We start from the raw sequence: 18,147 nt of genomic DNA on the forward strand, positions 1-18,147 counted from the left end.
CTAGTACTTCATCCAGGTTGCTTCATGCATTGACTATTAACCACTGACAGTAATGTCTCCAATGAGTGTTTTGTTTCCTTTGATTAATTTGTCTCTACTTTCCTTGTTCTAAAGCCCATAGTGAGCAACCATATTTTATGTGGATATTTGGAATAACAGTGAAGTTCACCACTGTGTTTCCTTGGCTTAAATCAAGATTTATCTGATGTGCTGAGGAACTGGGGCAGACTGCTGGGACTTGGAGGGCCTCCTTCAGTGATTGGAGGAGTTAAGTAGATCCACACTGTCATCTGACCAAGTGTGTACCTGACACTGTCAAAAACACTATCATTGGACCACCGGGAGCAACCATAGTCAACTGTTGTTTTGTTTTGGAATAAGTCATTTTATGTGTTTTCAGTGAGCTGCAACATTTTCTTTCCCCCATAGAATTTTTTCCATTGAGTTGTGCTGTTGACTTATGTTGTAGAATTTTATAAAAACAGTCCGGTGATATTTATCCTTGCATCTCTTATAAAGTGGTTGAGGGTGTTATTTTTATGTTTCACAATGACTTCTTGATGAGAAACCAAGGAAAAATTGCTTTCTGGACTCCCTATCCACAAAATCTGTGCTTTGTTGAAACAACTTGTTTTATTTACACTAAGTGGACAACATGGATTTTGTTACCTTCTTTGGATTGACTACAAAGCATGAAAGCAAATCTGTTACTCATCTAGAGGACTGGTTGGCATTGTGATGAGTCTTTCCCCTGGCTCTCTTTTCTTTCCCTTTGCCTTACATTTCACCTCATTTTTTCTTTACTTTAAAAAATTATTTTATCTTATGATTTTATATGCATTTTAATACAATTCTTTTTATAAAAAATCAAGGCATAAAAAAATGGGGTAGCCTAATTTTGCTCAAACTTTTACAGTGTCACACTCTTCTAATAGAGGTAGCCCAAAGCAATAAGCAACAAAGCTCTCTACCCAGCCAAAGTAGATGTCTCTAAGTACCTGCATTAAAATCCCATGCCCATGGCTTCAAGTGATTCCCTTAGCCCTTATTTCAAAGCCTAATCTTACATTACATTTTATTTAAAGAAACTTCAACATGATTCCTCAGCTCATAGTAGATGGAAAATGAGAAAATTAGGAATAGGGAGAAAAAGTGCTATACGGGGTCACTGATAATAATGGCAGGGAGAAAAAAACAAGAACTAAGTGAAAAAGCTAAGCTATGCAAATAAATCCACATATTTTAATAGGCCTTTTTATATCTATTATTCATATGTATATATAATGTCTATTATGGATCCATATAATAGATTACATATTAGATTATATAGAATAAATTATATATTAGATTATATACAATATTCTATATGATAGATTCTATATATCTATTGTATTATATAGGTATATAATATCTATATATGTTATACAGATATGATCTAATATTCATAATGATGACTGACTCAATTATCTAGAATTTTTGGCTGTCCAGAATCCTCATATTCTAAATACTAGGTAATTAAGTTTTATATTATTAAATTATTATACTACATTTAAACTTCTAATTCACGTGAATTATGAAAAAAATTGAAGAGCCACACATGGAAATATTTAACCTCTGAACCTCTCATGGCAACATTGATAAAATAGATTAGAAAATACATTGATAGAGGCTTAATACCTTCTAGTTTCACTAGAAAAGTGTCATTTAATAGTATGCAAATGATTGAATAGATCTGTCTCTGGGGCCTCCATAGAACAGCTTCTGTGTCTATGTTAGCATGCAGAAATGCTCCATTGAAAATTTAAGCTGAAACTGTGTGCATTGTATTACCTATAATTACATTTCCACTTGGGTAAATGTGAGATTTTTTTCAATTTATAAAAAGTATATGCCCATTGTAGATTCAATTCATGTAGGTTATGTATGTGTAAATATTTATTGACAGGAAGGAATAAACCCATGTCTTTTATAACTGGTAAACTCCTGAATTTATTCTTGGAAACATCTAGTTAGCCTCTGTGGGGAGCACAGGGCTCTCCCTTAACCGCTTGTCTCTGAGTGTTGATCAAGGTCAATAAAATCCATTTCCCCCAAACAAGGAATAGTGCTCCAGTTCCATGATATGGATTGATTTACATTTTCTAGAAGTGGGGCCTTGAAGGAGTGAAAATCAGAGTATGTGTGGTTTCTCTTCTCATTCTAACCATAAGATACTGAGGGACATTTATCTCCCCTCCAACGTTTCTACGAGGCAGAGGAAAGAGGGTTTCAGGCACCAATCTGATTGTGTGGCAGCCTAGCCCTCAGCTACAGCTCTGACTGGAGAAGGCCTAGGTTGCCCCTGGGCTTTGGAGAAAATGTTGTTCCTATTCTCTCTCTGCTTTCTCTTTCTCTGACCCTGGGTGTATGTAACTCCGAGATTCCCATTTGCTTTCAAGAGGATGGAGTCCATTTACGTCTCCACACAAGGCTGAAAGAGTTCTCCAGGTGGTTCATCTGTGGAGTTTGGGGCCAAAACCTCACTCACCTAGTAATATATGTTGCATTTTATTTTACTTTTTTGCATTTGTTGTCTGTAGGCATATTTTTCTGGAGGGTTTCACAAAAAGGAGTGGTGACTGGGCCAGGGAGAATGAATTGTCTCACCTATATCATCTTAAGTTTTCATTTAAAAAATCGATTTGTTTTGAGTGGGAAATTAGTGCACATGGTTAAATATATTAAAAAAGTATACATTGAAAAGTCTTCCTCCTGATCTCACACTTGTCTCCATCCAGTTCCCATGGCCCACATCATTAGAATACTATTATTATTAGTTCCTTGCACATCCTTTCAGCGTTTCTATTTGTATATGCAAACAAAACCAAATATATACCTTAGTTTCTCACTTTTTACAAAAATGATGGTATATTAAACACACTGTTCTAAGCTTTGCTTTTTAAAAGCAAAGCTTAGAACAGTGTGTTTAATATATCATCATTTTTGTAAAAAGTGAGAAACTAAGGTATATATTTGGTTTTGTTTGCATATACAAATAGTCAGTCATTTCAGTCAGTATGTAGAGTTTATGCAATTTTTAAATCCCATTGAATATACTATAATTTACTTGACCAGTCCCCTATTGAAAAATGGTAAGGTAATTTTCCAATCCTTTGTTGATAATGCTTCAATGAATACAGTTATACATACATTATTATGCACATATTCAAGTACTTATATCTGTTGTATAAACCCCAGAGTAGAATTGCTCTGTCAAAAATTATATGTATTTGTAACTTTGATAGATCCTATTTGCCTTGCATAGGGATAGTAAAATTTTACACTCCACAGCTCCATAAAACTTTGAGTTTTTGCCAATCTGAAAGGTTAAAAATGGTATTTCAAGGTAATGTAATTTGCATTTCTTATTTTATAGCTGAGGTTGACATCTGTCAAAGAGTCATTTGAATTTTTCTGAGAATTATCTGTTTGTACCTTTGGATCCTTTTGTTTACTGTTGCTAATCCTTCCCTTATTGATTTCTAAAACTTCCTATATATTAGAAAGACTAACCATTTATCTGTGATATGGTTATAGATGTTTCCCCATCAATCTGTCATATACCCTTTTTTTATGAATGGACCATCATTTATTCATTACAAATGATAGTTGGGAGGACTATGTAATAAAATGAAGGAACATTAATTATATACATATAAGTGGAATAGTTTAAAAGCATGATTACAATTAACTACATTTTCAAAAGCAAAGCAAATGGGCAGAATGAAAGAAAATTCAACCTCGTGCTGCTGCGGTTGAAACATGGGTATTTAAAGTCTGTGGTTTACCTTCCCATTTTTCTTGGCTATCACGGACATGATTTAGATTTTTATAATGAAAAAGAAAACATATCAATTGTTAAAATGTCTTTACCCATTTACATGTATAGCAGACTTTAGCACGAGTCTTAGACCTGACCCTTATCCCAGAAATTCATCTGGTTCTCTACCCTGGAATATTTACTTCATATACTCTCCTTCTACAGCCCCTTTCCTTTCACCACATTGTATAGTATCACCACTCCCCTATTGCCTCCACCTTAGTGTCTTCATCTTTGAAAGTGGTTCTCTAAGAGAGAGGTTACCCAACTTTTTCTTTTAAAGGGAAAGGTAATAAATATTGTAGACTTTGCCTGCCATTCAACCTGTCACAAATACTCCCATCTGCCACTGTACTGCCCATAACAGCCATAGGCCATACTTAAATAAATAAGACATGGCTGTGTGCCAATAAAATTTTATTTACAGAAACAGGCAATAAATGGGCCAGATACTTTACCAACTCCTGCTCTAGAACAATCCTAGTAACTAGTACTGTTTAGATGAAACCAGCACTTGAAACTCAGCAAATTGGATGGCCCTACTTATAGATCATAATGTATAATTTAAATAATACTTTACTCAGGAACTTACAAGAGTATGTAAACTGCACTGAGGACCCAAAAAATTCTTGGTTAAAAAAAGTCATATGAGCACTTATTTAAAAAATGCCTTTACTCTGGGGAACAGCTGAGGACAATGATCAGATTCTGTTGTTTGCAATCAAATCCAAGCAATTACTGGGGAATGTTGGGTAAAGGATTCAGCTGGGGAGGGTTTTCCCTTTGCTTTAAAATTCAAAATGATGGCCATAAACAGGCCTAATTAATTTGAGTTGAGGGGTTATATTTCAAAACAGAAATAAAGAAAATCTAGAAGAAAACTCATCTATAAACCCCTTTCCTCTCTTAGTTTCTAAAAAGTATATTTTAAGCCCTTTGGATTGAGATCTTAAAATTTTAAAAAATCAGAAAGGAAAAATAAAGTATTAAATCAAAATTAATAGCATTTTCCTAAAAATCTAAGCAACCAACACAAGAAGACACACTGTAAATAAATCTACATAACATTGAAAAATCATAGATTAATAGCTTTATTACATTGTCAGCTGATTCAAACACATTGGTAAAAACAAGGTAAGAAAAAGATAAAACAAAAAAATAATTAGTAAATAAGCATGGGAAATACTTAGCTTCTCATTTGCTAATGGATGTGATGTGTATTTATAATTCAATAGAAACAAATTGTATGTAATTAACATAACCAGTGCAGATGAAAGTGTAACTGGCACTATATTTTTTCACAACAATACAGACTAATATAATTCATAATACAATTCAGAAAATGTACCTTAATTTCAAATTCCTTGACTCTATTTATTTTTACCTCTGCATATCCAAGGAAATGATCCTATCTAAAGTTTTATGCAAAGCAATTCACTGAAGCTTTATTTCAAATTACCAGCAGAAAAAATGAAGTTTCTCACAAAAAGGAATTATAAAACATATTAGCAGGATATTCATCAGCTATTTATAATGAAATATTTTTCATATGTTAAGTTGAAAATCAGTACAAGTTAAATATGAATAAAACTACCTAAAAAGCAAGGACTATACAATGTCTGGAAAGTAACACATGACAAAAGTGTCAGGGTAAAAGCATTAAGATCCTGCTTTTACTTTTTTAAACTTTCTGCTATGTGTTTATTTGTATGAAGCCTTTAAGAAAAAAGAATTTTTTTGAACATATCCCAAATAATTAAATGACCTCCAAACATGCTACCCTTTAATTAGTTCTTTATTCTTGATCATGACTGCATCAACTCTAACCTGTTTTGTTTTGTTTTGTTTTCTCTCTTGGAATCAGCTACCTGGGTGTTCCAATACTGCTTTAATCACCTCTTGGTGTCTCAGCTAAGAATGCCTGTCTCAGTTCCACCTGGAAATCCACCACAGGTACTGCTGAGATCGCCTTGGGTGCAGGTGACACTCCTGGTTGCTCAGTGAGGCTCTTTTTCTCCGTTTGGCTTGGACTTCTACCTCTGGTACGTGCTGTTCTGTGGTCCGTCTCAGGTGTAAACGGTCCCTGGCCGGCTCCATCTTGACGCTGGCCGCTCCTCAGAACACAAAGTTAGGCATCTCTGGCAGCCGCTCCACTCTGCGCTGTCATACACCCTTTAATTTTGCTTATTATTTCTGGCCAATTGGAAATTTTTTTCTTTACGTAGTAGGTTGTTAGTATTTTAAGGATTCTGGGTTTTCAGAAATAGTTAGGCTGTATTCACTTTCGGTTTTAAAGGAATTCTTCCATATTATTTTACGTTACTTTAATGGTTTTATTTATATTTAAATTTTTGTTTTATTTAGAGTTTTTTCTGGTATGTAAAATGAGAAATGGATTCAATTTCATTTTTTTATATGTCTATCTGGTTCGAACACCGTTTACTGAAATATTCCATCTTTGCCTCATGATTTGACTAATCCTCTTCACTAGGAGGGCCGGTGACTGAGGTGAGAGTTGCTGGCAACCTGCCTCTCCTGTGGTGAAATCTTAGCCTTTTGACTGGGAGTGGTGTTAAAGGAGCTCGCATCTTGTTGGCCTCAAGAAATAGAGTAGACATTCTGTATTATGAAGTTGCAGAAGGAATGGGAGCAAGTTCTGGCTGAAATGTCACCGATTCCCACTGTTCTTATCGACGTTTAGGAGTTTTTCTTGAATAAATGCTTACTGATTTGCGGTATGCCCTTAGGTCAATTTCCAGAGGTTTTAAACATTTGTGTTTTATAATATTTACCAGTTAAATGGTTGTTTTGCTGAGGAGAGATGTATATGCCAAGTTTATCGCACGGCTTTCCTGGAAATCTGATCAAATTCTTTTTTGTGTCTTTCAGCAATGTTTTAATGATTTGTTTGTATTTGTGTAACATTTGTTTATATATATCACATATGATATGTATTATATTTACACTGATATAATCATGATTGTCTTTTCATCTGCCTTATGTCAGATTTTATGTGTTTGTAAATTTTCAGAAGTTTTTCACCATGTAGTCTAATTTATTTGTTTGTGAAAAGGTTTTCTGGTAGCTAGGTTTGGATAATTGCTCAGTGGTTACCTTTCAAATGATAGCTTTATATAGTGTTTTTAGTCATCCATTAATTTACATGGTATTTGTTGCTTCTCTATTTGCTTGGTGTTAAAATTAGGTGTTTCCACTTTCTGCTTCTTCCTCCCTTCCTCTTACCACTGGAATTTAATCAATAGCATTATCAACGTTTATTTAGTATTTGCTATTTTACTGTTAAATATGCTTATATTTCTAAAATTTGATTTTTATGGCCTTAAATGATACACTTTGGCTCCCAGCTAATATTACCAAGAAGGTGAATGAGGTAAATCTCCTCAGGACTGCTACCTATTTTGTGCACATTGTGGCTACACAACTCCAGGGGTTGCTGTTCATGTCTAAGTGAATGATACCCCTCAGAACTGTGAATTGTAAAGAAAAAGTAAAAAATGGTAGGTGTCATAAGGAGGAGAAGATTCATTCTGGAGGATATCAGGAAAGGTTCCCCAGAAGAGGTATTATTTGAAGGTTGCATAATGTGTGCTGATTTCAAGGGAGTAAGTGAGTTTTTCGTAAGAAAGTTTACTTAAAGAGAGAACAGGGTCCTTCAACAATATGCAGGACAGATAAAATGCCATCAATATTCCTATGGAAAATCACCTTCCATACAGTGTGAAGATGTTATTAAGTCATAGTCAAACTCTCATTTTCCTGTTTAATAGAAAATTATCAGTGTAGTATTTTCACTAGTTTTCAGCATCATGAAGGAAATATTCATGGGTAGTGTACCTTTTTAAAAACTGCAATCAAAGAATGCTCTCAATTATTACGTTAAAATTGATTTAATGATCACCATTCAACTGGAATGCTAATGTCAGGAAAAAGCTAGAAATGTAACAAGAGTTTACATTACTGACAAAAAGGCTTCAGGGTCAAACCTGGTCATACTTTTTATTTTTTATTTTTTTAAGGTTTAAAAGATTTTATTTTATTTATTTATTTATTTGCGGTACGCGGGCCTCTCACTGTTGTGGCCTCTCCTGTTGCGGAGCACAGGCTCCGGACGCGCAGGCTCAGTGGCCATGGCTCACGGGCCCAGCCGCTCCGCGGCATGTGGGATCTTCCCGGGCCGGGGCACGAACCCGTGTCCCCTGCATCGGCAGGCAGACTCTCAACCACTGCGCTACCAGGGAAGCCCTAAAAGATTTTATTTTAATGTTGTGATACCATATCACAAAGGAGGATTGTTTTAAGAACAGGAGGAATATATATATATTTTTAAATTTAATTTTATTTGTTTTTTTATACAGCAGTTTCTTATTAGTTATCCATTTTATACATATTAGTGTATATATGTAAATCCCAATCTCCCAGATGAACTGGTCATACTTTTAAATAACAGACACACATACGCAAAGGGACATTCAAATAAAAGAGATTTGTTAATGCTCCTTTATTTAGAGTAAATGAAATGAGTCTTCATTAATGATTTGCGTGGTGATCACTCCACTTGTGTTGGGAGCCAATTAGGAGGATTCTATTGGCATTTTCCTTGTACCAATCAGCATTGCACAATATAGGAAGCACAAGGTCACATCTTTATGTTCTGAAAGCTTGAGTGATTACAAATTGCAGAAGTCCCATGCAGAAAGATCATTACCTGCTATGTCCCTTGTTTTCAAAAGTAATAATCAGGTTATCGGCTAGAAGAATGCTTTTCCCTTTGGTTACCAAACAGTGAGTCTTTTATAATAGCAGGTCAGCCGAGAACAGCATAAGCCAACATTAATAAGTTAAAAGTACCACTGGGACAAGACAAGAATTGGCAGCACTGTTGATCTTGTTTATTCTGTGTATTACTTTTTCTTCGTTCTTCTAGGTTCATTTCCAGACAGTCTCTTTTCATTGCTTGTGTGTTCATCTATGCAGATTTAAAATGCCTTAGTGGTGGCAGAGAGTAATTAGCATATAGAGCCTGGAAACTCAACTTCTAAATTTTATTAATGAGCTGAGTTCCCCTTTATCTTTTAACTGACCCCCAAGAGCATTAATGAAAAGTATCTAAATATGAATACAGGTGTAGTAATAAAGGAGAATTATCAGTCACCCTTAATTAAGTTGGTGTCACCTTAGCTTTTAGTAGGGTAATAGGGTAGTATTGCCACCTGCAATCACTCAAGATTATTTTGCTTACTAATTAACTCACTTAAAAAAATTAAATGGGCTTCCTCGCTGTGCCCTGGGGCACGTTTGGGTGATGAAGAAGGGTAACCAGCAAGGTGATTCTGGCAGCAGAGCAGGAGGTGAATTGAAAGGACGGGCTGTGAGTCAAGAATGCTGCCACAACCCAGGAAATTGGTTCAAGATGGCAGAGTAGAAGGATGTGCTCTCATGCCCTCTTGCAAGAACACCAGAATCAAAACTAACTGCTGATCATTGACAGGAAGACACTGGAATTCACCAAAAAAGATACCCCACATCCAAAGACAAAGAAGCCACAATGAGACAGTAGGAGGGGCGTAATCACAATAAAATCAAATCCCATAACTGCTGGGTGGGTGACTCACAAACTGGAGAACACTTATACCACAGAAGCCCACCCACTGGAGTGAAGGTTCTGAGCCCCACGTCAGGCTTCCCAACCTGGGGGTCAAGCAACGGGAGGAGGAATTCCTAGAGAATCAGACTTTGAAGGATAGCAGGATTTGATTGCAGGACTTTGACAGGACTGGGAGAAAAAAAGACTCCACTCTTGGAGGGCATACACAAAGTAGTGTGCTCATTGGGGCCCAGGGGAAGGAGCAGTGACCCCAGGGGAGACAGAACCAGACCTACCTGCTAGTGTTGGAGGGTCTCCTGCAGAGGCAGGGGTGGCTGTGGCTCACCGTGGGGACAAGGACACTGGCAGCAGAAGTTCTGGGAAGAACTCCTTGGCATGAGCCCTCGCAGAGTCTGTCATTAGCCCCACCAAAGAGCCCAGGTAGACTCCAGTGTTGGGTCGCTTCAGGCCAAACAACCAACAGGGAGGGAACCCAGCCCCACCTATCAGCAGTCAAGCAGATTAAAGTTTTACTGAGCTCTGCCCACCAAAGCAACAGCCAGCTCTACCCACCACCAGTCCCTCCCATCAGAAAACTTGCACAAGCCTCTTAGATAGCCTCATCCACCAGAGGGCAGACAGTGGAAGCAAAAAGAACTACAGTTCTGCAGCCTGTGGAACAAAAACCACATTCACAGAAAGACAGACAAGATGAAAAGGCAGAGGGCTATGTACCAGATGAAGGAACAAGGTAAAACCCCAGGAAAACAACTAAATGAAGTGAAGATAGGCAACCGTTCAGAAAGAGAATTCAGAATAATGATAGTGAAGATGATCCAGGACCTCGGAAAAAGAATGGAGGCAAAGATCGAGAAGATACAAGAAATGTTAATAAAGATCTAGAAGAATTAAAAACAAAGAAACACAGATGAACAACACAATAACTGAAATGGAAAATACACTAGAAGGAATCAATAGCAGAATAACTGAGGCAGAAGAATGGGTAAGTGACCTGGAAGACAGAATGGTGGAATTCACTGATGTGGAACAGAATAAAGAAAAAAGAAGGAAAAGAAATGAAGACAGCCTAGGAGACCTCTGTGACAACATTAAACACAACATTGCATTATAGGGGTCCCAGAAGGAGAAGAAAGAGAGAAAGGACCCGAGAAAATACTTGAAGAGATTATAGTTGAAAATTTCCCTAACATGGGAAAGGAAATAGCCACCCAAGTCCAGGAAGTGCAGAGAGTCCCATACAGGATAAACTGAAAGAGAATCACTCTGAGACACATAGTAATAAAATTGCCAAAAAATAAAGACAAAGAAAAATTATTGAAAGCAGCAAGAGAAAAATGATTAACCCAAAAGGTTAACAGCTGATTTCTCAGCAGGAACTCTACAAGCCAGAAGGGAGTGGCATGATATACTTAAAGTGATGAGAGGAAAGAACCTGCAACTAAGATTACACTACCCGGCAAGGATCTCATTCAGATTCGTTAGAGAAATCAAAATCTATACAGACAAGTAAAAGCTAAGAGAATTCAGCACTGCCAAACCAGCTCTACACCAAATGCTAAAGGAACTTCTCTAAGTGGGAAACCCAAGAGAAGAAAAGGACCTACAAAAACGAACCCAAAACAATTAAGAAAATGGTCATAGGAACGTACATATCGATAATTACCTTAAACGTGAATGGTTTAAATGCTCAACCAAAAGACACAGGCTTGCTGAATGGATTCAAAAAGAGGACCCATATATATGCTGTCTACAAGAGACCTACTTCAGACCTAGGGACACATTCAAAGTGAAAGTGAGGGGATGGAAGAAGATATTCCATGCAAATGGAAATCAAAAGAAAGATGGAGTAGCAATACTCATATCAGATAAAATAGATTTTAAAATAAACAATGTTACAAGAGACAAGGAAGGACATGACATAATGATCAAGGGATCAATCCAAGAAGAAGATATAACAATTATAAATATATATGCACCCAACATAGGAGCACCTCAATACATAAGGCAACTGCTAGCAGCTATAAAACAGGAAATCGACAGTAACACAGTAATTGTGGGGGACTTTAACACCTCATTTACACCAATAGACAGATCATCGAAACAGAAAATTATCAAGGAAACACAAGCTTTAAATGACACAAGAGACCAGATATATAACTGATATTTATAGGACATTCCAACCAAAAACAGCAGATTACACTTTCTTCTCAAGTGAGCATGGAACATTCTCTGGGACAGATCACAACTCGGGTCACAAATCAAGCCTCAGTAAATTCAAGAAAATTGAAATCATATCAAGCATCTTTTCTGACCACAGCACTATGAGATTAAAAATCAGTTAACAGGGAAAAAAACGTAAAAAACACAAACACATGGAGGCTAAACAGTATGTTACTAATTAACCAATTGATCACTGAAGAAATCAAAGAGGAAATCAAAAAATACCTAGAGACAAATGACAATGAAAACACGATGATCCAAAACCTATGGGATGCAGCAAAAGCAGTTCTAAGAGGGAAGTTTATAGCTATACAAGCCTACCTCAAGAAACAAGAAAAATCAAAATAAACAGTCTAACCTTACACCTAAAGGAACTAGAGAAAGAAGAACAAACAAAACCCAAAGCTAGCAGAAGGAAAGAAATCATAAAAATCAGAGCAGAATGAATGAAATAGAAACAAAGAAAACAATAGCAAGGATCAATAAAACTAAAAGCTGGTTCTTTGAGAAGATAAACAAAATTGATAAACCATTATTAGCCAGACTCATCAAGAAAAAGAGGAAGAGGATTCAAATCAATAAAATTAGAAATGAAAAAGGAGAAGTTACAACAGACACCACAGAAATACAAAACATCCTAAGAGACTACTACAAGCAACTCTATGCCAATAAAATGGACAACCTGGAAGAAATGGACAAATTCTCAGAAACGTATAACCTTCCAAGACTGAACCAGGAAGAAGTAGAAAATATGAAAAGACCAGTCACAAGTAATGAAATTGAAACTGTGATTAAAAATCTTCCAACAAACAAAAGTCCAGGACCAGATGGCTCACAGGTGAATTCTATCAAACATTTAAAGACCAGCTAACACCTATCCTTCTCAACCTCTTCCAAGAAATGGCAGAGGAAGGAACACTCCCAAACTCATTTTATGAGGCCACCATCACCCTGATACAAAACGAAACAAAGATACTACAAAAAAAGAAAATTACAGACCAATATCACTGATGACTATAGATGAAAAAATCCTGAACAAAATACTAGCAAACAGAATCCAACAACATATTAAAAGGATTATACACCATGATCAAGTGGGATTTATCCCAGAGATGCAACGATTCTTCAATACATGCAAATCAATCAATGTGATACACCATAATAACAAATTGAAGAAGAAAACCCATGTGATAATCTCAATAGATGCAGAAAAAGCTTTTGACAAAATTCAATACCCATGTATGATAAAAACTCTCCAGAAAGTGGGCATAGAGGGAACCTACCTCAACATAATAAAGGCCATATATGACAAACCCACAATAAACATCATTCTCAATGCTGAAAAACTGAAAGCATTTCTTCTAAGATCAGGAACAAGACAAGGATGTCCACTCTCACCACTATTATTCAACATAGTTTTGGAAGTCCTAGCCATGGCAATCAGAGAAGAAAAAGAAATAAAAGGAATACAAATTGGAAAAGAAGAAGTAAAACTGTCACTGTTTGCAGATGACATGATACTATACATAGAGAATCCTAAAGATGCCACCAGAAAACTACTAGAGCTAATCAATGCATTTGGTAAAGTTGCAGGATACAAAATTAATGTACAGAAATCCCTTGCATTCCTGTATGCTAAATATGAAAAATCTGAAAGAGAAATTAAGGAAACACTCCCATTTACCATTGCAACAAAAAGAATAAAATGCCTATGGATAAACCTACCTAGGGAGACAAAAGACCTGTATGCAGAAAACTATGAGACACGGATGAAAGAAATTAATGATGATACCAACAGATGGAGAGATATACCATGTTCTTGGATTGGAAGAATCAATATTGTGAAAATGACTATACTACCCAAAGCAATCTACAGATTCAGTGCAATCCCTATCAAATCACCAATGACATTCTTTACAGAACTAGAACAAAAAATCTTAAAATTTGTATGGAGTCACAAAAGACCCCGAATAGCCAAAGCAGTCTTGAGGGAAAAAAACGGAGCTGGAGCAATCTGACTCCCTGACTTCAGACTATACTACAAAGCTACAGTAATCAAGACAATATGGTACTGGCACAAAAACAGAAACATAGATCAATGGAACAGCATAGAAAGCCCAGAGATAAACCCATGCACCTATGGTCAACTAATCTATGACAAAGGAGGCAAGGATATACAATGGAGAAAAAACAGCCTCTTCAATAAGTGGTGCTAGGAAAACTGGACAGCTACATATAAAAGAATGAAATTAGAACTCTCCCTAACACCATACAGAAAAATAAACTCAAAATGGATTAGAGACCTAAATGTAAGACCAGACACTATAAAACTCTTAGAGGAAAACTTAGGAAGAACACTCTTTGACATAAATCACAACAAGATCTTTTTTGATCCACCTCCTAGAGTAATGGAAATAAAAACAATAATAAAAAAATCTGACCTAATGAACCTTACAAGCTTTTGCAAAGCAAAGCTTTGTAAGACCAAACAAGACCAAAAGATAACCCTAAAAATGGAAAAAAATATTTGCAAACGAATCAACGGACAAGGTGTTAATCTCCAAGATATATTAACAGTTCATGCAGCTCAATATTAAAAAAACAAACAACCCGGGGCTTCCCTGGTGGCGCAGTGGTTGAGAGTCCACCTGCCGATGCAGGGGACACGGGTTCGTGCCCCGGTCCGGGAAGATCCCACATGCCGCAGAGCGGCTGGGCCCGTGAGCCATGGCCGCTGAGCCTGCACGTCCGGAGCCTGTGCTCTGCAAAGGGAGAGGCCACAACAGTGAGAGGCCCGCGTACCGCAAAACAAAAACAAACAACCCAATCCAAAAATGGGCAGAAGACCTAAATAGACCTTTCTCCAAAGAGGACATACAGATGGCCAAGAAGCACATGAAAAGCTGCTTAATATCACTAATTATTAGAGAATGCAAATCAAAACTACAATGAGGTATCACATCACACCAGTTAGAATGGTCATCCTCAGAAAATCTGCAAACAACAAATTCTGGAGAGGGTGTGGAGAAAAGGGAACCCTCTTGCACTGTTGGTGGGAATATAAATTGATACTGCCACTATGGAGATCAGTATGGAGGTTCCTTCAAAAACTAAAAACAGAATTTCCATATGACCCAGCAATCCCACTACTGGGCATATACCCTGAGAACACCATAATTCAAAAAGACACATGCACCCCAATGTTCATTGCAGCACTATTTATAATAGCCAGGTCATGGAAGCAACCTAAATGCCCATCGCCAGGTGAATGGATGAAGAAGATGTGGTACATATATACAATGGAATATTCCTCAGCCATAAAAAGGAACGTAATTGGGTCATTTGTAGAGATGTGGATGAATCTAGAGAGTGTCATACAGAATGAATTAAGTCAGAAAGAAAAACACAAACATCGCATATTAACGCATGTATATGGAACCTAGAAAAATGGTACAGATGAACCGGTTTGCAGGGCAGAAAGTGAGACACAGATGTAGAGAACAAACGAGTGGACACCAAAGGGGAAAAGCAGCGGCGTGTGGGGATGGTGGTGTGATGAATTGGGCGATTGGGATTGACATGTATACACTGATGTGTATAAAGTGAATGACTAATAAGAACCTGCTGTATAAAAAAATAAATAAAATAAAATTCAAAAAGAAATTAACAGCAACAAAAAAATGACCTTTCAAAAATGAGTAAAATAGGATCTCTTAAGGACCATTAAAAGATATATTTGTGAAATAGCATTGGTAGAGTATTTAATCATAGAATTTCAGAGTTTTGAGGGACCTTAGAGGTTAATTTTGTACAACCTCTACCCATGAATCTCTTGAAACACTCTCTTGGTGCAGACTTTCTAAGACTCTAGTAACTGGAGGTAATTTCACTGTGTCTGATACTCCAAGGTCTTTTATCTAATTTCATTAATTCTTAGATTCTTTATATGCAAAACACCCTGTAGAGATAGTATAATGACTAGGAAGGATATTTCACTCTTTTGGATAAAGGTGCAATTTATTCAAGCAACATTTGTTGCATGTGCATATGAACTCTATTATGACTACTTTTGGCACGTAGAGAAACACAAAACATTGTTGTGCTGCCTCTGAAGAGTTTGTAATCTGGGATCTAGGAAGAGATGTACAAAGAACAACTTCATAAAAAAATTGAGTATGACATCATCTGAATTAAACACATTTGCTAAGAATTATCAGTAACCATGCACAGTGAATAAAAAGAGACATAACTGCAAGTCAAGCCAGTGGGCATCTCTTGTTCCTTAGGAGAATTTTCCACATTAAAGAAAAATGACATTTTTACTTAGGAAACACACAGGTCATTTTTATTTAGGAGACATTCAAAGCAGTTTACTACCTTTGTTGTATATGTTAGTTGAAATGCTTTAACAATGCTTGTGATTTTGCTAGTTATCTGCTGTATCAGAAATGGATCCAAGCTAGCATTGTTGGCTTTTCACTCTAATGAGCATGAAGCAAAATTTACTAGCGTTCAGTGACTCTACCAGGTGCTAATCCAAAGCATGTTTTCCCATAATGGAAGTGTCTCCTTCCCTCTCACAGATAGTACATTCCACATCAGGAGAGAGCACGTTTAAGGGCCCATGATAATGAGTTAGTAATGGGCACAAGTGATTTTTCTTGGAATGGTTTGACTTCTGAGCATTTTTCTAACATATACTTGAGATTTCAGTAACCATTTCAGTAGATTTGATAGTATACCTTGTAACTGATAGTTTCACCATTGGACCCAACCACTTACTAGCTCACATCCTCCTATTTCTCTATATAACTGTGTACTGTAACAACTCATAATAATCAGTATAATTGCTTATGTTTGTTTAACTCATTATTTGCTAGGACACGTGCCAAGAACTTCATATTCATTTATCCGTATTTCATCTTTGCCACAACACTATAAGAATTCTTACTCCCACTGTACAAAACAGACACGAAATCAAAGAGGGGTAAATTTCCTGATATAAGGCAGAGAGGGCCAGTCCAGACTCAGATCTGTTGGACTCCACACCCAAAACTGGCAGTGGAATTTGCTCACCTGGAACGTATTTCCAGGAACAATTTCTTGGAACATAGCTAGTAATTTTCCATTTCCATACGTTTGCTTTATGTTGATTCCTCCGTGATGAATGCTCTGTACTGCCCATTTAACTTTGTATCTTGAAATGCTTATTTGTGTGCCTCTCCTACTTTGGTGAGCACAGTAAGAGCTATTCCAGAATTACAAAAATGGAACTGTGCCGTGAAGTGTTAATAAGTGTAAAAGTCCAGATTCTGCTTTCTCATTTTTAGCATAGTCTCAAAACTTGAAGTTTTCTGTTGAAAGAGTAAAGGATTATGCCAGAAATATATTTTTAAAGAATCTCTGAAATAGGCCTCCATGTTTCGCTGACAGCTGTAAGAGAATCTACAACCTACAAATGCTCTTTCCTTTCTGTTTTATAAGCTTCTTTCTATCCAGATAGCACTTTGGGACACCTCATATGAAAGGAATAATAGTATCAAAAGTTACATGGATTGGGATTTGGAGTGTACATATTTAAGTTGTTATGGAAAATAATCCATGGACATTGGTTAGGGAATAGGAACACTTTTTTCCTACATTGGATAGTTTTTTAAGGTATAACTTGCTTCTATAGAATTGATGGAAAAGGTACACTGAAATCTGTTTTTCTTTAACCTAGAGTATTTTTGGTCTAACATTTATTGAGTGTATATATTAAATTATATCTGATATGAGAACAATCTTTCATATGCCACTTAGTATCAGAGATACAGGTGCTTTTAAGAAAGTCCTGCAGTTATTCTGTTTGTATTGATGTAGACTGTATTCAAGGATGGAGACCATGTCTCCCATGTGACATTGTAGGGCACATCTGCCAGCAAATCCCTGATTGATTAATTAATTGACTTTATTGAAGTATTGAGTTGGACTGGAGGTCAGTAGACCTGCTTAAGCTGTTTCTCTGTTATCCACTAGCTAAAGACCTTGGGGGAGGCTACAGCAGACTTACTTTCCTCACCTGTAAAAACAGTGAGCTGTACATGATGGTCTTTAAGCCATCTTCCAGCAATTAAATTCTAGAATTGCACGAGATCTCTTGTTCTTCTACCTGCCAGATTCTTTCTCTGTATAAGATGGTTCTGGATGGCCTTTCCCATTTCCTATTGAATTGAAGGGGATCAGAATATGCCACCTTCTAATATGCCATTTTGGCATGTGGATTATTTTGAGCTGAAGGCAATTGAGAATCAACAGATTCAGAAAGAAGCCTTCTCAGAGCTTCCCTTATGTGACTAAATGCAGGAACTTCTGAGAAATGAGAACTGCCATGAATCTCCTCTCTGGGGGAATTTTATGGTCATGAAGAAGATGGGAAGTTGGCACCAACAGCGTGCACAAA

The 18,147-nt window shown here is 36.7% G+C and overlaps 1 pseudogene; it reads right to left on the reverse strand.

Annotated features, from left to right (window-relative positions):
- Nucleotides 1-5,747: 5,747 nt before the first annotated feature.
- Nucleotides 5,748-6,009, reverse strand: LOC132512805 (SNRPN upstream reading frame protein-like; annotated as a pseudogene).
- Nucleotides 6,010-18,147: the final 12,138 nt, after the last annotated feature.

This window comes from Lagenorhynchus albirostris, chromosome 21 (genome assembly GCF_949774975.1).
Source record: "Lagenorhynchus albirostris chromosome 21, mLagAlb1.1, whole genome shotgun sequence".
Taxonomy (NCBI): domain Eukaryota; kingdom Metazoa; phylum Chordata; class Mammalia; order Artiodactyla; family Delphinidae; genus Lagenorhynchus; species Lagenorhynchus albirostris.